Below are 23,493 nucleotides of genomic sequence, written 5' to 3' on the forward strand. Positions count from 1 at the left end.
TCCTCAATCCCTAACTGTCTGGCTGTGTCTCCGGCGATGCTGTCCAGGGTTTTAAACAAATCTCTAAGCCCCTCTTCACTCTGTCAGCAGAGCAAAAAGACTGTATGCATGAACTTAAAACAACAGTCACTGAAGGGAGAGGACTAGCGGTGAAAGAAGATGAGAGAGCTCAAAGGGAACCAGGAATCAAACAAAGCCCGGGCAAAAGCAAAGCCACGTCGACCTTGAGCGCTAGTGCCAGTGCTCTTGTTTTTTTCAAGCTGAAACCTTTGAATCATGTACAAATCAATGCAAATAAATCCAGAGAATGCTGATCAGCAAGGTCGTCTTTAAAGATCTGGTTAAATAAATAAGGAAAATATGAAGTTCACCTGGTGTTTACTGTATGATGAATGTATGAACAAATGGAAACATCTGTCGGACTGGTGGGGTGGGTGTCTGCATGTGTGTGATTGTAGGTGGGTGTTTGCGTGCCCCTCCTCTTTTGTGATACATTAGCAATCTCACAGTGTCCCCAACCAATAATCTCTAATGCTCCTTTTGCCCTTCTCTTCTCTCCCCTCTTTGCCTGATAAATGCACCTTCTCCTCCTCTAGTCCAATAATTCTAATAGATCCTCTCCCTCTCTTTCTCCTCTCTCTCTCTCTCTCTTTGCCTGATTCTCATGAATTTTTTATTCTTTTGATTTAAGCTTTTATACTTTCACTGCTCATTTTCTTCCGCCTTCTCGTGCGCTCCATCCATTCCACTTGACTGTCCTCCTCATCGGCTTTTCTTTCTTCTCCTCCACACACCCTCCTCCTCCTCCTCCTCCTCCTCCCCCTTTCTACCTGTCTCTCCCCTGGCGTGAGCCTCTAATTTTATTCCGAACAGGCCCAGTGGGAGAGGGATGAATGTGGTTTTGACTTGAAAGTCCACATTTGGACACAGACTCTTGCTTGGACACAGCGCACTACAAAATGAGGTTTCACGTAATTCTTGATTAACCACAGCATTGGGAAAGCTAACTCGCTCCTCAGGATACAACCACACTACTATGGTGGTGAAAGCTACACTAACAGCTGTAAATCGCACTTAAGATCTAGCTATTCTGTTTCCAAACCAAACCACTGAAACATTTAAACACGGTCAGTAGGAGTCTGACGTGCGTTACAGTACGTCTTCCTACAATAACACGGTATGACATTCAAAAAATGGCTGGGGGTGATTACGAGCAGATTTCTCCTTTGAAACTGCTGGAGTGCAGAATTATCAGACGCAGCGTGATTGAGTGTATTTATACTGATATAATGATAATGATCAGTCTGTAGTCGTGTAAAATCTGCACTGCGGCTGCTGAACACAGTGTAGCTACGCAAATAAGCCTGCCATTAAATAAACACTTTCACTGCCTGAAAAGCAATTATCATACTCTTGACCACAAAAGAAAGGAAACCAAATTACAGCAACAGTATAAACATTGATAGTCAGCAATGTACAAGTGGAGGATTCAATTTTGTAGGTCAAGTGTTTGTTTATGAGAGTTGATGTGCTTTTCTTTCATCATAAAGTGCCGTTTTTTGGAGACAAAGAAGTAATTTTAACTGAGAACGGGAGATTGCTACAAAGCCAGAAATACACACCAAAGTAAAAAAAAAAAAAAATTCCAAGCATTGTTATACCTGCTGCTGCCAAGTTCAGACTGAGCTGTTTAAAAATGCAAAATGTAGCAAGCACAACATAACTGAGAGAGTAGGAGTTCTCTAATACAGTTTCAAAATAAAAGAAAATGTATTCCACAGACTAAACTGCTTAAAAAGTAACAAACAAACAAATGCATGTTTCTTAAATCACCAATAAAACAATTATGTGCAGAGGTTTTTTGAGTTTTACTTCTTTCAGACAGAGCCTCCTCTTCCATTTGTTCGTGTCAAGCTGTCACTGACTAAACTACTTTGATTCCTTAGTGAAGCAATTCATCAAGTCATAAATACTGAAGACAACTGTTCTGTACAAAATGATTACACCACTTGAGACTCATTCTTTTTAATCTTTTATAGGGAAACAATTAATTACTCTGTTGAAGAAAATATTGATCTGTTATTCATTCACAACAAAACCAGTAGCTAAGAGCAATAATCGTAAAGAATAAATGTGGACGGAAGAAAAACAGAGAAAGTCCAGCATAGACTGTGTCCAGATGTCTTTGTCAATAGTGGCACCGCAAACTATGCTGCATTCATCCCTAAGCCTGAGGCTGGCTGGCCAACTTTAAAGGAATGCATAACACACACACACACACACACACACACACACACACACACTGACACACACACGTACAAGAGGCACAGTAAAGGAACTGTTACCACAGTTCATTTCCATGCATTAAAGTGACCTGCTAGGAGGAGGTCCAGTATTTATAGCAGCTAAATTAACAAGCTTCTCCTTCTGGGGATCTCAGAATAGAAGACAAGCAGCCTAGATTTCACTCTAATCCAAGTGTCTGGCTGTATGTCGGGCTAGCAGAGTAAAACAACCTGACATAAACACTCACAGATGGTTGAGTAACAGATAAACACACAGCAAACAACGCATTTACACGTATACGACAACAAGCAGGACAAAAGCCTAGAGTAGATGATTAACCCATTTTCTTTTCCTCATCTTTCCCAAATGCTCACAGGCACACATGAATACCACCCTCCAAAACACACACACACACACACACACACACACACACACAGTCACAATGAGTCTCTCACACAGTGTCCTCCTCAGAGTGGCAGGTGTTAGACCAGTGGGCACTGCCAGAGAGGCTGACTGCCTGTGACGGCGGCACTGTGGACTGCAGCCAGACAAAGGGTGAAGGCAGGGTGGATAAGCGACAAGGATGGAGTGCATGTTGGGAATCAAGCGGCGACACAGAGGGGAGGTGGTGCTGTCAAAGAAAACAGGAGAGGAGGGTGAGCAGGGAGCTGTAGAGGAGGGAGAAAGAAAGGAAAGAGATACAGCCTGACAGGGCGAAAGGTCTGTGTGGAGTGAGAGAGGCTGTTGAGAGAGAAAAAAAAAGAGGGAACTGTGAGGGGAAGAGAGGAACTGAGAGGGCACAGCATGTCAAGCAGGTCAGAGGATGAGGATGGAGAGATGGTGAGGAAGAAAAGTAAGGGGAGAAGATTGAGATGTGGGGCTCGAGCTTCGAAGAGACAGATTTGGCAGCAGAAAAAGATGTGGAGGGCTCAATATAACTATAACTATAACACTTCTGCTCCCAATGTAATGAAGCACAAAGCTTTGTAAATGAGCAGGTGTGGAAATAATTGGGAGAGAAAAAAAAACACAGAGACAAGTGTATCTGTGAAAAGTTGAAGTGATGGTAAAAAACAGGAAGCTTCATAATTACTCGTGAATTCTAGTGTAGTTCATTAGTATCTGCCAAATTAATTCATCCAATGACTACACTTTGTTTCGCATAAATGTTTTATCAGACCTCGACAACATCGCTACATGACGCACACAGAATATGCATAACGCCAATGTAACCTTTCAGTAGGTAATTTGATGCCTCAGTAGATACCAGATGGTCACTTCCTCTGTCACCTTCTCTGTCCCAGCTTGGCCCTGTGTTTTGATCCTCACTGGTGTGTCAATGGGGTGTGATCACAGAGGCAGTAACACACACACACACACACACACACGGTGGTTGGGGATTTGACGCCGCTGCAGATGGTGCGTAATGGTTTGTTTACGATGTGTTGTTCTGCATGAGTAGGCTTTCCTGTTCAGATCACTGACCCTTGACCTCTGACCTTTATCCCTAACCAGACCAGACGGCTGCAGTTACAGCATGGGGTTAGTCCGCGGGGTGAGGTTTAACACACAGCGAGCATGAAAAACATGAAGAAGCAACACAGTTTGCCTTGTACAGCAGCCATAAATCAGACCACCTGGGAGAGATAGTCATAGAGAGGAGGAGGAGGAGGAGGAGGAGGAGCTGCTACTGAACTGTGAGGAAAGAATATTTTCACCATTGCAATGCCAGTTTGTCGATCAGTCAGTCCACCACTTTATTCCTATGACACATAATCACAACCAAAATTAGATGGATTTATAGGAAATTCAATACAGTTATTCAGTTAGCAAAGGATGAATCCCTTCCTCATATTGGCGACCCCCTGTCCTTTCACAGGATGAATCGTGATACATTTGCTGTTCTTCTGACTTTTCATCTAGTGCTATTATCTGGTAGAAACTTCCAATATTTTGACTACGACCAAAGGTCCTGTAACCACACTCCCATCAGCCTCAGATCAATTGTACCTGTTAAATATCAGCATGCTGAATGTTAGCATTTAAAGCTCTGCTGGAAAGTTATGGTTGGTAATCATGTTCAGAAACACTTTTTGTTATACTGGGTAAAATGTTGTTTCTATCCTGAGAGTAGTCAATCATGTATTCAGAAAACGGAACAAAAATAAATCAGCCCTCAGTGGCGGCTGCAGGACTGACAAAACTCTGACCAATTCTTGCTTTTCTTCACCTACGTCCGCAGAAAAGCCACACTCCAGTCTGGTGGCCGGCAGTTTAGCTCTGGCAATGCATGTTGGGTGTCTTCACCTACGTCCGTGGAAAGGTGAAGTCGTGGCTTCAGAGTGAAGTCTGAGGAAAGGGGCCGGGACTTTAGACTTGTGTTTTCAAAATATGGCCTGACTTTCCAGAATCTCCAACAGCTCAATGTCAATACTGATACCAACAGATGAATTGTGCTTCTACTTGCATAAAAGGGGGTCAGAGGTCATGCAGAGATTTTTTGACATTGGGATAGAACCTGAATCCTCCAGTTAAAAGCTGTTTTTTCCAAATCTTACACACAATCATGTCACCTTCTTGTCTTTGCTGACTCTGAAGTCGTTTTCTTTTTGAGCAGACAAGACGCTGCAGCTGACTGGCAGAATACAAAAGCTTGTTGGACAGGCAGAGTCAAAAGAGGGTGATGGAAAAGAAAGAAGCAAGGAGACCAAAAAGTTGAGTAACAACAGAACAGAAGAACTGAAGCACTCAGACAAAAGGGCAAACGACTCACTCTCACTGTTTTACACACACAAAGGCAGACAAGCAGACAAACACACAAGCTCACGCACTCACAAGAACATGCACAATCTGTCAATCTTCATGGCAACAGACTTGAAGACTGTTACAAATGTGCTCCATCTCTGTTTCACATAGACACAAAACCGAAGAATTGCGAATTCCTGACCACTCCCATACACTGGGACTTTACTGACCAAACTGCTGGCTTTCAATTAGCCAGCCACAACTATGTGCCTCGCCTTCCTCTCCACCCTCTTCCGCTACTTTCCCTCTTGCTCACCCTCTTCCCCTCTTCCTCTCCCACACCCTGTGCATGGCTACAGTTAGGGATGGAGGGGGCAGTTGAGAGCGCAAGAAAGAGCAAGAGTTAAGTGAAGAAAAGAAAAAAAATTAGCTGAGAGAAGAGAGGAAATGAAAAGTAGAGATGAAGATATGAGCAGGATAGAGGGAGGGAGAGAGAGAGAGAGAATTTTGATGGAGAAATGATGGATAGAGATTGTCTGAATTGCAGGAAAGGAAAGGGAGGAAATAGCATTAACGCACAAATGGAGCGTATTATGTGCATGTGCACAGTGATTTACACATGGAGTCAGATTAGTAGAAAACAGACAACAATCCCAAAACAAGCTCCAACCACTCAAAAACAATGCTCCGATTCACCAAACAACATCCCTCCAGTGTGTGAGGCTCCAGCTGCTGCCGGGCAGCCAGGGCACAACAACAGTGAAGGGAACTGGTTTGGTACTGGTCATGGAAGGCAGAGAGGAGGGAGGAGAGAAACAGTAACGGGTGGAGTGTTTGCTTGCGCCTTTTTACGACAGAAAAGCTGGCTATGAAGCAGTCCAAGTCTGCTCACTGCCAGGACTCACTTAAGACACACACTCCCAGCCCACTCATATGGCAAAATGTGCCTGTGTTCACCCGGTGCCAACATGCTGATGTCATCACTGAGGTGATCACCCAGTCGCTCTTGTAGCTGGAACGCTGTGAACTCTCCTCCCTCCCTCCCGACAGCTTATGCATTCAATTATTCCCTGACAATAGAGACTGTTTCAGCTCTGCCTGCATGGAAAACTATGTGTGTGTGTGTGTCTGTGTGAGTGCTTGTCCACATGTGCTTATGTGCGCAAGCGTGTGTCCAAATGACTTTGTAGCCAGCTGTTCTCTCACAAAGGCAGTGTGTTTCACTGCAGCTGGGTCCCAGTGCACATGGGACAGAGTCAGAACAGAAAGTGCTAACGAGAGAAATTATATGACTGCGCCCGTGTCCTAAACCATGTTTTAAGTCCATGCAGGAGGTGGTGGTGGAATATATATGTATGCAAGTGAATCAGTGCATATTTGTTCTGTGTTCTGCGCAATTTGTACTTGCAAGCAGATTTGTTTTTTTGGCTGTTGGCCCTACGGAGAGCAACAGTGGAGTGAATTTCAAGCTATAAAACAAATTTGTTTAGAGCTACAAGAGAGCACAGGGAGTTTAGAGTCTGCCAAGCAGTGATCACTTCAACAATTTATAGCACACTAAAGCTTGATGGCTCTTATATGGCTGCATGTGCACACTCAGCCTAATACACCAGCTCTGCATTATCATATAGCAGCACAGCAGGGGGCCGGGAGAAGCAGCAGGCAGGCAAACCAAACTGCAGAATCATGTCAAGGCAGTGTATAGGTGATAATAACAGGGAGTGTGTCTGCATTTGTGTGCGAGTGTTACTGTAAGACTGTGTGTGGCCCCACAGCATATAAATAACAGGCCGGGAGAGTATAGATTTGTAAAACACTGCACTGTTTCCACAGCAGCCTCGTAAATAACATTGGGAAGAAAACAGGTATAGCTTCAACCTGGAAGGTAGTTTATTATGAGTACCAACAGCACAAAAAAATTTAATTACAGCAGTGCTCCCGTCTGCTCCTCTTCCATCTCACCTCTAAGAGGAGCAGAGGGAACAAGCTGGGCTGTATTCAAAACACATGGTGAGGTATAATAAGGTGGATTGTAAATCCTTGTTATTGTGGGGAACTGAGTCTAAAGGTAGAACATAATATATTATAATCCGGGAGCCAAACGGACCATATAAGGCTGAAAATTGCAAAATGTTGGAAAATATTGAAAAACCTGCTCACAAAACTTACTTGCAAGAAATGTGAGGTGATGTATTCTTGAGCAGTAGTGGCATAGGCGTGTGGAAAAATATGATCCACAGATTTTAGTGAGAAATGAGACAGAGAAGGGACCAGAGCTTCTACCATGCTGCTTCCTTTTCCAATCAAGCGGTAATGGAGAGAAACTCTAATGACAGAACTGGCAGACTGAACTGTCTAGGGGCTGCAAGGAGCAAATTAATGAATTACAACACACACACACACAGCAATACTGTAACCTCATCAGTGCATTTTACTGGCACAGTAAGCGTTGTGCACTGCAGCCTGGAACACAGCCACTGACTATCACCAAGTTGATACTGCATTATTAACTGATTAGGGCAGCTTTTCCTGTAAACCAGAAGCCCATACAGAGAAAGGAGGGAAAGGTTTAGGAAAGGAACCGGTGTGAAACAGGTCTTTCTAAGCCCCTGATCAAAGACTACTGTCTCTCTCAATGAGAGCCCTCTGCTAGTACATCCCTAAGTGGGGAGATAGAGTAAAGGGGATTTAATCACATTAAAAGACCCACATGAGGCAAAAGACATTGATGTGACGTTGTAATCCACTCTGTGCTGGAATTTTTTCACACTGGTACAGCCTGTTCTTTTCTCTAACACGTCAAATTACTGTCTGAAGAGAGGTCAATGATAGTTGGATGTGTCACTTATCACTTACTCTTCTATGGCTGTGAGAGGATGGAGCACTGCACAACACTGGCCTGACTTTTCTGAGAACCTCAGTGTGCATATGCAGCTGTCATGGTGACTGACAGCTCTCGGTACGTTACCTCACAGCTCGGGTGAACGCCAGGAAGGAGGAAAGCAAAGGGCACAACGACGGGCACTGGGTTTAATCTCTGCCATGTGTCTGTGCGGGCAGGTTCGGCTGGCATGTTCACATTTTTGCCTGTGACTGGTCAACGCTATCACACGACTAGTCGTATATTTTGCGGGAGCTCCCAGTTATCCAGTTGTAGCTTACCTTGAACATTAATTAATCATAAACACACCACCACTGAGTGAGTATAGGAGTGTTTTCCCACAGCTCCATGCTCCTTTGCAAAAATGTCAAATTAATTTGGAGGCTTACTATTGGTATTAGTGTCAACAACTGCTGTTTACGAAGAAATTACAAAAAGTGAATCAACAGCACGCTCTAAAGAACTAATGCTCCAGTTTAAAAACACAGACTCTTCCCTAAGTGCTGTACAAAGCACTTTAGAAACATTTTAAATATGTGCTTCTTCCTTTTACAATGAAACCATCTGATCAGACAACGAGATGGAGACTCAGCCCCCTATTCTAGATGTGTGAAAAAGGATGGAACAGCATGAAGGCTGGAGTGGGAGGATGGGAGGAACAAATGGCAGATGACGAACAGCTAAAGGGACAAACGCGGGGAGCGGAGGGCAGGAGGTCACAGTGCCACCGCTTCCCGAAGGAGAGCGGCTTCCCTGCTGGGTCCCCGTACCATTAAGCTCCTTTTCATCCTTCAGTGGGGTGAGCAGTTATCTCACTTCCACAAACCAATCCTAACACTCGATGAGCAACACAACATAACAGACTTAGAGCTCTCATTAGTTGACTTTTGTAAATAAGTGCATCCAACCCCCACTACTGATTTACAGTTTCAACCGCCTGACACAATGTGACACACACACACACACACATACACACATTCACACTCACAGTGCTTGTCGCAGTAATCCAAGGCTTTCCTCCTTGTCTGAATCAGGATGAGGAAATCGGGGCTAATTAGCTCAGCCAGCCTAACTAGCATTTAAGCCTGCCAAACTCTCCTCCCCGTTGTCTTTTATCTCTGACCTCTTTGCTATGCTACAGACACACATGAAGATGTGCAGTTAAATCCAAAGCATTTGGAGCTAAGCCATTATTAATGTGGATAAATCTGAAAAGGGTATTTTTCTCCTTACTTATATCTCTTAATTCACATTCAAAAACACACTTTAAGCTGGATAGATTTCAAAACATTTGTTCAGCAAATACAGAGCTCTTCCAACAACACTCTAACATATGATTGTCATATGATACAACTTGCATTATCTTACACATTCAGCTCCATATGGTTGGAAGAGGAGGAGCTTTCTGTTTCTCATTTACTTCTCCACCAGATCTATCCATCTTAATTTTATTAAACTGAGTAGAAGAATCTAACTGGAACAGATGTCTTGACACTGTCTAGACTCTCAAATTGGTCCGTCTTTTATATTCATACTGTGTCCATTATTCTTTTCTTCTCTCCACTTTCCATCAGTACTCCAGAATCCAATTATGCTCATCACAACTTGGGTCTATACAGTCTATATGTTGTTTACAGCTTTTATTGTCTTAATCAAAAAACTGGACAATAAATGTAGTCATTTTCTCTGTCCATCTCTCGTTTAGCCTTGTCTGAGCTCCATAAGAGCTCTGTAGTTGAAGCTGCTTTTATGGCTCTCCATTATTCATCACTGTAGCTGCTGTTGCCTTATTTAGTCTATATGGCCACATGTGTGTTTATATATACATACACACACACACGACCACATGTGCTGCCCCCACGTGAGATGTGTTCGGAGGGGAGGTGAGGCGTGTGTCTGTCATGAAGGTGCACAAGACAGAGACAAAGACACAATAACAAGGCAGCAGGCACTTTATGGTAAGGCTGTGTGTGTATGTGTGCAGAAGAGCAAAATGTGTGTCCTCTATCGCTATCGACCAGCGAGAGCCCTGAAGTGAATGCAGTTCATTATAATATTCATGAAGCTGCAGGACTTCTGAGTGGAGTTAAAGCAAAGCCAGATATCACTAAACTGACCTCAGCCCTCTGCCCTCAGGGCACTGAGAGCAAGAAAGGGACAGAGGAGGCTCAGCTGGAGGGAATGTGGGCATGAGATGGGGGCGGGGGTGGGGTCTCTAGTCACTTATTTTGCAATTATAACTTGTTTCATGATTTCAAAATATAAAATATTCCTACCCTCACTGGGTCACCAAAAAGATCAAAGGCCTTGGAAAAAAAAAAGATTTACATGAACTGAAACTGAAAACAACTGGATGTGGAATCTGAGATGACACAACGCTTTGTGGTATGCCATTAATTAATGACTGCCATGAATCAAGAGGAATATTGCTATCACAGGGTCATAAAAGTAGTATTTGTTTCACTGCCTTGATTAATGACAGCCATATTAATGTCATGGGCAACACATGTAAGGTGAGATCCACTCACAGTCTGCGAGTCTGTCACTTTGGTTCCACCCTTCTGCCACTTCACAGCACTTACAGCCTGCTCTGGTTACTAATGGGCCACATTAACCCCAGGAGTCCCTGCATGTGTGTTGTGCATGCATGTGCATGTGTGTACAAGCATGTGTGTCAGTTCAGTGAGAGACAATGAGAAAATGAATCGCGAAGGCAAGGAGGCGGATAAGGGCAAGCACGATAGAGAAGTGAATAAAACAAGATAGGGAATATAATTAATCGTGGCAAGTGTGCATGTGTGCCAGCGCTTGGTTCTTATCTCTGCCCTCCAGAATATTTTTAACAGATTGGGGGATCCACATTTAAATACAAGCACACAACCTAGTCAGAAACTTAAAACTTATACACAATCATTAACTCCACCACTTATCTACACACCAACAGAGATACTGGTTCAACTAAATATTTATTCTGTCACAACAGAACAGTGCACAGCCTCGCTCTGCTGTCATGTAAATGTACCATAATACACAGGCACACATGAACAGAGCCTGGGCCTGCTGGGCCTCACATGGTTTTACATTCCAGTTCAGAGTGAACTCCTTTTGTATTTCCTGCATCTCTCTGTGCTGTGGGGGAAATGAGAATAAAGCAGATAAATACTTATTGCACACTCCTTTTTGCCTGCAGTCATTTAATCTAATAGCAATAGTGATGGCTGTTTCTTCATAAACACAGCAGTGCATGGAAGCTATAGTGTTTTTTTTTTGTTTGTTTTTCTAAGAAACCAGAGTAGAAATTTCAAATGTAAAGAAGATCCACATGCTACCAAAATATTGGCTGATGCCCAACTCTGTCTAAAAATATTGGAGCGGGCCCATGTCGGTCAAGTTTTTCCAGTGTGGAACAAATGCAGAACAGAGGTCTGACAGTCGCTGCCTGCTCAGTGTTGTGGTATTTATGGAGGCTCTTCAAGTCAGCCAGCGCCAGTGTGCATGTGTGCCTGCGATAAATAAGCCCAAGTAAACATGTTTCATTGTCAACAGCAGCAGATCATTCGGGAGTCAGCCATCAAGTGTGCTCCGCGCCCTGCTCACATTCTCTGGCAGAGCAAATCCACGAGCTATTTTGTGTCTTCTGTCACACGCATGCTACACACACTTACCCTGACCCACGCTGGCTGAGATATCATGTGAGTGGCATGATGTGTATGAGTGCGTAAAGCTATATCTTTGATAATATTATTATCGATTCAATATGGCCACGCAAGCATTTCATCGGAGGGCCAGAGGATGAAGGATAGCCTCGATGGATTAGCCATTAGGTTAGATCTCTCTGCAGATCTGCTGAAAGTGTGTGTCTATGCACATGTTTTGTGGCGACGCTCATATCAGCAACACAAGAGCAATTCCGCTAAACAAACATAATCTAATCATGGATTGGCTGCACAGATGCAGCGTAAAATGAGGGGAAACACACACACACACATACACACAGAGAGAAAGCAGGTGGCAGATACTGTATAAGACAGCTTCTCAGTGGTGCTGTGTAAATGACTGGCAGCTCAGCATCTGCTTCCTCAGATAGACATGACAGATAGATGGGGCCGGGTTTGATTGTGATCCACTGCCAGCAGCTCTGCATTAGCTGCTTGTCTGATTATCTGTCTGTGGGACTGAGCTCTCTCCTCCACGACCATCAATCCTTCCACAATCTCTCTGCATCGTCACGTCATCACTCCTCTCTAATTGTCTGCCTGTCTGTCTGTTTACCCGCCTGTCTTCTCATTTGTCCATCACTGGCATCGTCATCCGCAGACCCATCAAGCCGGACCATCTCTCTGCGTGTTTCTTCCTTCACACATTGTCTCCCTGCATCAACCCTGTTCGTCCTCCCTCCCAACGTTTATTCGTGAGGACAAACCCACTGAGAACGCTGCCCGCCACAACAGAAAGAAAAGTAGGACATAACTGTTCTCAGGGAGCTCTGTCATGGCATGTCAGGGCCCTTTTTGAACTGGCTTTGTAAAGTGCGTATTTGAGTCATGAAGCAAGAAACTAAAAGCAGGAGAGGAGCACCAGAGCTTGCAAGGAGAGGCTGTGAGAAAGTAAGAAACCCCAAGAGAGACAAAGACTGTATATGAATAAGTTTGAGTTAAAAGATCTATAATTGGGTGGGTGGAGAGGCAATATTGCAGCGGAGAAGGGTCTAAGTGGCTCATTTTTCACATGATTCCTTAGACAACTGGCTCAAGGAGACACACACACACACACACACACACACACACACAGAAAGTCCAATTCACCCCCTCACTCCTCCTCTGCAGCTTCTGTCATAAAGTAAGTAATAGGTTGCAGTTCTCTCTGAGTTTCTACCAGGCTGAGGAGGGTCCTATACATGTACAGTACTGTATATATCTCAGTCCCAGCAGCCGCCCCCTTGGGACAAAACAGAGGACAGTATCAGCAGAGAAAACAGAATGACCTCTAATGCAGACACACAGCAGCACAGAGCGGGGCATGGAGAGTCAGCAAGAAACAGAAAAAAAAGAAGAAGAAAAAAACACTCACACGTGACTGCAGAGGTAAATGAAGGCTGGGGAGGGAACAGAAGGAGGAGAGACAGACAGATACAAGCAGAAGAGACACTCCAGATACCTATCTTGAAAGAGAGAGACAGAAAGCCAGGTGGACCGACAGAGACTTGACTGCAGAAAGCTCGTCTGCAGTAAGTGCTTATTGATCGTTAGACAAGGCCAAAGGATTCCATGGCCAGTGAACTGACACAGGATGCTGGCTGCAGGATGCTTCTTTCCTCCTTGCATAATTGCGGACCCAATGAAAAGCATGAAGAAATGCAACTGCCAGCAGGATCAGCTTAACTGCAGCGCATAACGACCATGACTAGACTCAAAGTGTAGTGAGCGGCAGAGAATAGAAAGAAAATTCATGTATATTGAGAATGCTGTGTAGCCACACTGAAGAGGACCTCACTGGCACATCAGTGACCTTTTCACTCCTAATGATCAGAGACGGCTGTGGTTGTAACAGTAGCTTCCAATGTACTGCATACACACACACATGCATATATACATGGATAGAGACACACACACACACACAGGCTGTACTCCGGGAATGGAAAAGATCACATCTGCCTTGCTCGTTCAGTCCCTGACTGATGCTGATGTAGGTGACCTTTTAAATCAACACGAGAGTAAAATCTTAGCCCTCTCACGTCAGGAAGCAGCCTGTCATTAAGTTAAGTGAAGGCAATCAACAGACAGAGATGAAGGTAGTTGTTTGGTTAATCTGTGCATGGATGGAGTTTCACTGGTGATGAAGAAAAAAAAAGTTGATTATAGGAAGTGGTCAGAGCTACCAGTCGTCGGTCAAAGTGCCCCAACCAGAATGGCTGCCTGTCACACACACTCAGGCTCTGTGGCCTCTGTTCTTCAGGGGACAGCATGTTGAGGAAAACATTTTTTGGTGGCTGTCCCTTTGTTTTAGCATTTTTCTGAGGTTTGCAGTACGTGTGTGTGTGTTTAAGTAGAAAACATGGTGAACTAACTCCTGAAATAGAAATGTGACTACATTCTAGACATTTCTCTGCTAACTGGAATCCACGAGAACCAAATTTTTTTAATGTCAAAACTATGGCATCTTCTTTATTTTACAGATGTGGAAAAAGCTGTAAAAATACTAAATATTCTCACATTCAAAGGTCTTTCCTACCCCAGGATCCAATTTAAGTTCGGCTGTTTCTTTGCTGCCAACTCAAGGCGTTTCGGAAAGACTTATTCACAACAGAGAGGAAAGGCTGATGACTGCATTGCAAGTCTTTATTTACAGTAATATCCCACAGTTTTCACACTGTTCCCACTCTGAGAGGCTAAATGACACATCACGATGCTGTCAGACAACATGAAAAACTGAGTTCCTATCCCCCTCTAATGTCTAATCTCATTTACTTCAGCAACAGAGAGCCATGGGAGTGAAGATAAACAAATTAAATCTGCTCATTTTACTTTACTAGTTTTAGTGACCTGATCATTATGCTCATGGACACGTAATAAATAGATTAATAACCATCATAATCATCTGTCCCTTAAGGCAAAAAGGTACACCATTTACAGACAACACTGGCACTATTTGAGATATACAATAACCAAACTCCATTAAAAATCATGCAATTTATAAAACGTTGAGATCAATAGCTGGAGTTTTTAAGTTGTGCATCAACATTTAACAGTTTTCACAAAATCAATAGGCGCCCCTCTTTAATCCGGCATGTATTTTATACACCAGTTAAACAATTTCCGCCAGTAAATGAATCTTTAATAACAAGTTCACACGATTACCCTAAATCTTGGAGAGAAACGTGGTGGACCGTTAAGAGCCATGTGTGCCAATTTTAAAAGTTGTTATTTCCATTGATCAAACGGGCTGCTTGAATCAGCAGCGAGCCGAATTCAGAAACACATCCTATTGGATGAGGACAGTCTCTGATCGGGTTCAACCAGGAATGCAGACATGAGAGATAAACACATTTTACAAAGCCGAGGGTTTTCAATAGTAGTCTTGCGTCAATGCAAACGGAGCCAGGAGCACGTTATCACAGCAGACCTCAATCAGCTGAGTCTAATGTGATGTCTCCAAAGCCGCTGCTCTGCGGCTCATTGTGCGACCACAGGCAGCTTCCTACGTGATCTGACTGAGAGTGACGAATTAACGCAGTTAGTGTGACGACTGACACAAGTGACCGACGTTTCCCCACTTCATCCCAAACTATAAATCTTCTTCCGAATAAAGAAAACAACGAGCTTACCCTCTGGTTGTGTGAGTTGTTCATCCTCTTCGAAGAGAAGCACTCCGCTTCCCAACTCTCCAAAACTGGCAGCGCGGGTGCTTTACGCAACACCAGTGACCGTTCAACGTCCCACAATCCTCCGGTGAGAAACGTTAACTCAGATTTTCCCTTTCAGCCACCTCCATTTACAGACAGAGTGAAATATCCAGTGAATATACGAGCCCAGCTGCCGGTTTTTTTTTGTTGTTTTTTTTTTACCCTCAGAAGTTGTTAAGGATCCGTGCAGAAAAGACGAGCCACACTCTTGGCGATTTGGGGACGACAGCGGTCATGTGTTTGAGCCTCTCTCTGTGTTGTCATCATCATCATCATCATAATCATTGTCGTCGGCGCTGTCCTAGTAGCTCCTGAGCTCCAGTCCTGACTCACTCACACACACACACAGACACCACAAGCAGCACAAGGGAGGATAAAGGCTGACCGACTGATGGGCCAACCGAGAGGAGGCGTGTGTGTGTGTGTGTGTGTGTGTGTGTGTGTGTGTGTGTGTGTGTGTGTGTGTGTCTAATCTGTGTGGCTGCGCTCAAGCAGAGGAGAGTGAATTGACATTTAAGACACTGGCTCTCAAAGCTGTGTCCGGGGACCTCCAGGGGTCCTTGAGGAGGAGTAATTTCGGTGACAGTGTCATGTCACTCACTGCCATCATTAAATGAGGTGATGTTTCACTCATGAGCTTTGCTGTTGTCAGTGCACCACTGCAAACAACAGACACACATGTCGACGTCTCCCATGGGCTCCCATGCAGGGTCCCTTGGAAATCTTACAAGATGGCAGCGCACAGTCTGGAGCTATTTGGAAGAAAACTGACATAAGAAGGATTTGGCAGCCCTCCGTTTGGCCACGGTTTGAAGTGGGTTGCGAGAGTGTCAGTAAAATCCAATGTGGCCACTCTGGTGCCTACACCACCCACAGTGGAAAAAAAACATGTTTTGCTTTTTTTAAGCAAATGACTCAAGTTTTTGCACAAGGCACCGGTCAATATGCTGTTTGCACTGCTGCACAGTGCAGCCAAAACATCCCTGATTCCTCCACATGTCCTGCTAGCTTCCATGAATCAAATAAGCAGCTCAATTGCTGTATGTCCATGAGCATTACCTCTACATTTATTCAGAAGGTCACACAGTGAATACAGCCTCAAGTTTCCTCTGTTTGTCTGTTACTGCAATAGATAAACAATCACAACAAAGCCTTGTAAACAATGCAGACATAATTTAGGTGAGATATCTATAGTGGAGTGAGTCCACATGGACATACTGTAAATAACTCTCATGACACATTTATGTCCCTACATTATGAGGATTATTTATATGCTTAACACAAAAAATAAAAGACAACTATAACACAGTTGCTAATATACCACCGGCATACTTCAAGTTCCCACAATATACAGGTTTATTACAATGATTTGTTTGTAGTGGCAGCTGCATAACCATAACTGTGCTCTAAATTAGCAGTCTGAAGTGTTACAATATGAAGACACCACGGTGCGCATAAATAGCAGTAGCAATCACTGGTGCATGTGCAACAGAGCAAGCTATCATTCTTGGCAAAATAAAAATCTCCATTTGTCTCCCTCTGCCCTCTGTCTTTCTGTGCCTCCCTCTGCTCACTGCCTGGTCCATACGTGCGCACCGGGAAGCCGTCGTGCAGCCGAGCGTGTCGCCTTGTCCACCAGTGATGTATGAGAGTGATTTGTGGGCAGGTGGAAACGGAAAAGTCAGATGAGTCCGGCTAAAATGAAGTGTGGGAATAAAAAAGGGGGCGGGGGGGTCATGGTGAATCAGCTAACTGAGAGTTTGGCTCCAGGAAATCCGCACTGGAAAACTAATAATAGTGTCCAGGACATATTTCTGCAAACACGAGGAGGACGTTATGAAAATATAGCTACATCTGCAGGAAACAACTGGAGAAAAGACAATGTTCCCCATTTTTAATATCTCTCTAAATATCAGCAAAACAAAATGGACACAATCTCAGTGGAGTAAGACAAAAACCACTTGTTTTTGTGGTTGTGTGTTTGTGGGTGAGTCGACAAGTGGAATGAGATACACGGTCGAGAGAGCCAGCAGATGACGTGTAGGAGGATCAGGATGGAGGAGGAGAGAGTCAGTCTGTGGGCAGCCTTAGCTAATAGCCACAGAGCAACAAAGTCCATCTCAGTGGTGCAGTACTACATCTGTGCACCTGGCTGAACACACAGCTCTACAGCTCTAGCTAAGGACAACAGAGGAAGGAGGTGCTTTGTCGTGCAGTTCCTTAACAGTGGAAGCTGAGGACAAAGAAGCCAAACACATCATGAATGTTAACAAAGTCCTGAAGGATTTGCAATTTGCTTACGACCCTCTCTTCCCTCATCACTGTGTGAGTAGACGTGTGCTACAAAAACAAGATGAGCCTTGATAACTCAGGACTTAGTGCTGTAAATATCCTACAGTTAATCAGATTAAGGTTTCATCAGCAAGTAGCTGCGCTAGGGAGACAGCCAGAGAAGTGCGGTCAGAGACAAATTTACACTCTCAGTTCACTGGTGGGGCAGAGGGGGGTGTTGTAGATCACAGATCATAAGAGGGTACCCAATAGCCAAGATGTAACAGGACAAACAGACAAAAACAGTGGTGGATTAAACACCTCATGTCAACACGTTACATAAGGAGATGGCACTGACCATACAACAACACATAAACTGAACTTGTGACAACAGTCAAGAATCACACTTGTCCAGACACTGCTTCAGTTTTCCCATGCTCACTGACTCAGCGAGAACAGCTGAATGAATGATAGCATCATTCCCAGTGTCATTACACTGCATTCACAGGATGAGAGGACATTCCTCCTGACTAACATACTCACCCTCTCCTGAGACTCAAGTATTTCCTATTGACTCACTGACGAGAGTGCTTTTCTCAAACAAGTATGTCTCTTCCTCTATGCTGCTGCTGGTGCTGGACATCCTCAATACCCTTTCCTCCTTCCTATTGTAGATATACACAAACACAAGCCTCCTGCCACCACGTGTCTCTTTCCCTCCTGTTTCTGTTCAACCTGTAGTCTCACCATTATTTTATTATTAATATCTTTTATGATAGATGGATGAGAATTACATTTTAATTTCTATCACGGCCCATGAAGGGTAACTGCATAATAACTAAGGTCAGAAAACTCACACTGGGTTTTTGAGCATATTTGAATCTGGCCTTTGTTGACAGGAGCTGTTGAGGGACAGAAACAGTGTTTCTCTTTGACATATTTCAGATTTTTTTTTCCCGCAGCCCTTTGTTTTAAGAAAATGTCCCTGTGCAATTTCACACAGACCGGCTCAAATGAAGCACTGAAGGACATGGATAAACTTTGAATTGCTTTATTGACTGGAGTGTGACAGTGTTCTCTTCCTGCACTACAGTACATGTTTTTTAGTGCTATGTCTTTACTGGTGGCTTGACATTGATAAATATTTAGCCAATACGTCTCATCATACATGTGCAGCACATATGTACATAACTATTGCTTCAGATCAGTGACAGTTTGCATCTGTTATTCATTTTCTACATTTTATCACTCAAATTACAGCAGTGCCCCTTGTTTTCACAAGAAACATGGAAGGAGAAAAATTGTAATCATTGATTTCTTCGAGGTAGTTAGCCTATCAGCCCTCTAATGGTCATAAGAGGGCATGGCAACATATAGATACAGAAACAGGATCATTCACTCCTCTCCTTTGCTCCAGTTGTTGAACTGCGCCCCATGGTCTAAACTGTGTCCATATTATTACGCAGCCGTCATGGGTTTTGCCTCACACAAGCACAACAGGCATGCAGAGACTTGCTTTACTTCCAGTGTGAGGCGGCCTGAGGTGCTGCCGGGGCCATGGACATGACTGTTATCTAACTTCCAAGTACGCTGGGAGTGGACGAGAGCGTCACACCAAATAGTCATCACACGGTGTCATGGAGTATTTGCTTCAACCTTCTAGTAACACATAAGATCTGATGCTCATTAACCTCTTGTTAGCAGTTTAAATAGTAACTAGACGACAGAGCTTAAACTAGCTTTATAAAAAAGTCTGAGTGTATACCCCGTCTGCTGCAGTCAAATAATGTATTGACGCTGTCACATGTGCAAGAAAATGACAGCACCAGGAGACAGTGATGCATAGCAGTTGGCAAACTACACCTCAGTATTATGCAAAGGAAACCAAAGCTATATATACTGACTGTCAGTCTTGATGGATCCCAGAGTGACAGCTGTGGCTGCCAACTGGGAGGACGGTCAGGCCTGCATGTGTATTTTTGTGTAGGGACTGAAATAGTGCCACAATAAACTTACACATGAACGTTACATAACCACTAACAGTGACATACTGACCAATGACACAGTGTTTCAGAGGTGCCTTGGTGGTGCGGGGTTAATAGGGGTGTTCAGTCTGGTTGGTTACCTGTCTCAGCCAATCACACTGAGCCGAGCTACTATACTCCCCACCAATGAAAATGTCTGTCCAGTGCTCTAAGTCCGTCCCAATGAAGATAAGATGGATTAACCTTTTCATCTCCTAGTGATGACAAGATTAGAAACACATACACTGACTGACATATGGACACACAACCCTGACAACCTGAGGAGGCTCTTCAAGCTTTGGTTTAATAGCGTCACTAATGGAAGAGGTGAGGGAGGACACAGAGGGTCATATAGTTATAGGTCTGTGTGTGTGAGGAGAAAGCATAGAGAAGAAAAGATAGCACAACAGCCATGTGTCGAACAATACACACCCCTCCCACACACACATACACATCTTCCCCTAATGTGACCTCAGCTTTTGACCCTAACTCCCAAACATGACATCATTTAGCTCTTGGAGGAGTTTCTTCCACTGATCTCATCATGGTGAGACAGAGAGGCTGTCCTCTGGGGAGGGGGTGTTGTTTTCGGGGGTGGAACAGCTCAGCCGTGCCTCTCAACACCTCATACCACAACAAGAGGCCCCTTTCAGAAGGCTTGGGCCTCACATCTACCTCAGATTTAAGCCCTGGCTCCTGCTGACCCGCCTCTAAAGCCTGGAATTCCCCCGTGACAGTTTGCCTTTGGCATTTGGATTTTCCTTAACAGCACATGACCATCCATCTTCTCAAGGCCAGGCCCTCCACCAACAGGAAACTCAAACTAGTCTCACCTTTCTGATACTAAAACCTTCAACTGTATTTTTTATGATTTAAACTTCTCAACATCAAAGCGACCAGTGTGTAATTGATATGACGTGTGCTGTGTCTCATACAGGCGCTGTGAACATTAGACATGGAGACAGGGTCAATAACAACATCATTACATCAGATATCACAGAGAGAAGAGATCTTAGTTTGTCCTTGATGAAAGCAGAATGGACTCTCAGATGTTCAGGAGGCAGCCCTCCAAATGCTGACAGAGTTCTTCCACCTGCCAAACACACACACACACACACACCCAGCAGTGACACACACACATACACACGCACACAGAACCTCAGTGGCCAAGGATCCCACAGTGTGCAGTGATTCAATTAGACACTTTGGCTTGCTATTCAAACACATTGAAAACACACACCCGTGCTGTCCCTGTAAACACAATCTTAAGGCTTACAGTCGTGCTGGTGATGCTATCAGAGGGATGTGAACAGGGGAATGGATGTTTTAATGGATGTAATTGTTTGTTTAGACAGTTCTTGTTTCGCCTCTCTGACTTCCACCTACTCTGTTCGCGGGCACTCTCCTTGCATGGTTACAGCGCTGTGATGGATGGCGAGATCAGAGATCAGAGAGAGATAAACATACAGAAATGGGACTGAATGTATTCGTGCACACTTCAAACTCCCACACACACTGTACCATAAACCTCATCAAAGATCAATAAAGCTGCCGAATGAACCACAAACTTGCACATGATCATCATGCACACTGTGCAGAGTGTATCACACACACTGGAAAGCACATAAATAGATCACACAATGAGCATTAATTGCGTCCATATGGACAAACACAGTCGCAGCATCTACAGACTCAATTAAACATGTTACCAAATGTGCTTTTTAACACAATGTGTGTTCGCACACACATTTTCAAAGACAGCCATCTGATCAAACAGCCTGCACCACCATCTGCATCTCCCAGACATGTTCAGATGTTTTTAATTGCATGTTTTTACAAAAGAACACAGCATTTTTAATATCTCCACTTGAAAACTGTGACTCGTGAGTTGCTGACACGATAAGTCAAATCTTGCGTTAAATCCAATCTGTAATGTTGTGAATAATGCCTGCGGTCTCGATTCAAACAGCTTAAGTGGCTCTAATTTTCTTTGCAGCAGCAAAAAAAGAGAGAGAGAGAGAGAGATAAAGAAAAGGAAAGCCTTAAACTGCTATAGCGTCTTTGTGCATCTGCAGGTGAAGGTAAAAAGTGTGGAGAATGAGGATTAAAGAAAGGCGACGCTGAAGTGTGAGATAAAAGCGTGTGAAAATAAGGGCCGAAAGCTGAGATAGAGGCTGACGGGAAACAGGGGAGTGAAATATTCAAATAGTTTCAGGCAGATATAGCGTGGAGAGGGGAGACGAATGACAAAAATGAAGCGGGCTGGGAAGGTGCAGGGAGTCAGGTCCATATTCCAATAACAACACCTCTCGGTTTGGCTTGCTGTTTTCTCCTTCACACTCTCCTGGCTCAAGTCCGGTGTTTTTCAAAGGAAACTGGCTCAGGCCTCTGCATCTTACTGGTTCCTGCTAACACAGAGTGCCTATTCAGACGTGCGCTGCTCCTCCTCTCCGCTGCATGGGCGATGGCTGGTGTGAGGAGAGGACTGAGGTACGGACAGGGAGGAGGGTGCAGCACTGGGGGGTAGGGGGAAGTGTTGGGTTGGACTGTGGTTAGTAGACTTGAGGTTGGCTAGCAGACAGGAAGGCTTGGAAGATGTGGCTTTGGGGTTAGGAGCATGATGTGCGGTTCCAAGAAGAAGAGGAGGGAGCTTGGTAGGCAGCACTGGGTGTATGTGATGTGATACAAAGCCCCCTTTCTCCTCCACTTCACACACACACTGTGCTTGATTTTGGCTTTCAGCATTGGAAAAAAAATGGAACCTACTGTAGCTATCCATGGTATAGATGCCAGAGACACACTTACAAACACACAACACACACACAGAGTACACAAACTAAGACCCATGTACACTACAAGTAAATAAACCTTGCTATTTTCATTTATTATGAACTGCAGGAATTCCGTCCATCTTATTAAACACAAATGAAAGAAGAAATTCTGGCTGATAAACCTTAAGTATTTAATTCAATCAAAGCACTCTGGCTTGATTATATGGCTTACAGTAACAGCTTTTTACTCTTGCACTCACTATTTACACATAGACACACTGAGGCGAGCTCAGCAGGGAGCAGTGTACGATGAAGTGCTTCGTTGTGCAGGAATGTGTTTTTGGATCAGACATGGGTGTATATTCTGTGTCACAAGAGAACGAGCGCTGTTAGCTTTAGCACACCTTCCACTGCAGCAAGCAGGTCTGGTGTAACTTAGGCTACCTAAACACCCTCACAGCTGGACTAACATACACACGACGCATGCAGGTTTCTAGTGTGGACTGACTGCTATTTGATTTAAGGATGTACTAAAAGTGACTTTAATGGGGAAAGGATAAATTTATCACAAGAAAGGAAGAAATAGGTCATTGGATAGGGAATGGTAAAATGAATGGTGGAAATTATGAGAGACAAAGATGGTGGACAAAGCCAAAAATAAAAAGAGCAGGATTAAATATTACAAATGAAAAGGAACGCAATTATGAGTCCAGGTAAGGCATGGGACTGAAGCAAAGCCTTACATGCACTGTTTTGCTATTCCAGTTCAAATGGGATTAACCTTTACTCTTTCTACAAATTCATCATCATGGCAGAGGTTCATCAGGGAAGGCACACCACACAGGAAGATACTGGGTAACTGTCCCACAGCAGGCAGGGATTAACTGCTTCAATTTGGCCTTTGGCCCCTACAGGACCTCCAACGTTTAGCATGGGATCTGTGAGGCCCGAAGGAAGCGCAGCTAAAAAATATGTGTAACCAGGACTGATACACTGAGGGCTTTCCATTGAGTGGGGAAAATGTAAATTAGCCACAGTGAAAATCCTCAGGCAACATGTATTCAAGGGCAAAAAACAAAACAAAACTGAACCATACAGAGGTGATGTTTGATA

General features: G+C 44.0%; 1 protein-coding gene across 1 annotated transcript in view; it reads right to left on the bottom strand.

The window, feature by feature from the left end:
• Positions 1-23,493, bottom strand: part of rtkna (rhotekin a) — a 53,894-nt gene that overhangs the window by 10,364 nt on the left and 20,037 nt on the right. The gene's annotated exons all lie outside the window — the stretch shown is intronic.

The sequence above is a fragment of the Trachurus japonicus genome, chromosome 9 (genome assembly GCF_045865225.1).
Source record: "Trachurus japonicus isolate A0001 chromosome 9, Traja_1.0".
Classification (NCBI taxonomy): Eukaryota; Metazoa; Chordata; class Actinopteri; order Carangiformes; family Carangidae; genus Trachurus; species Trachurus japonicus.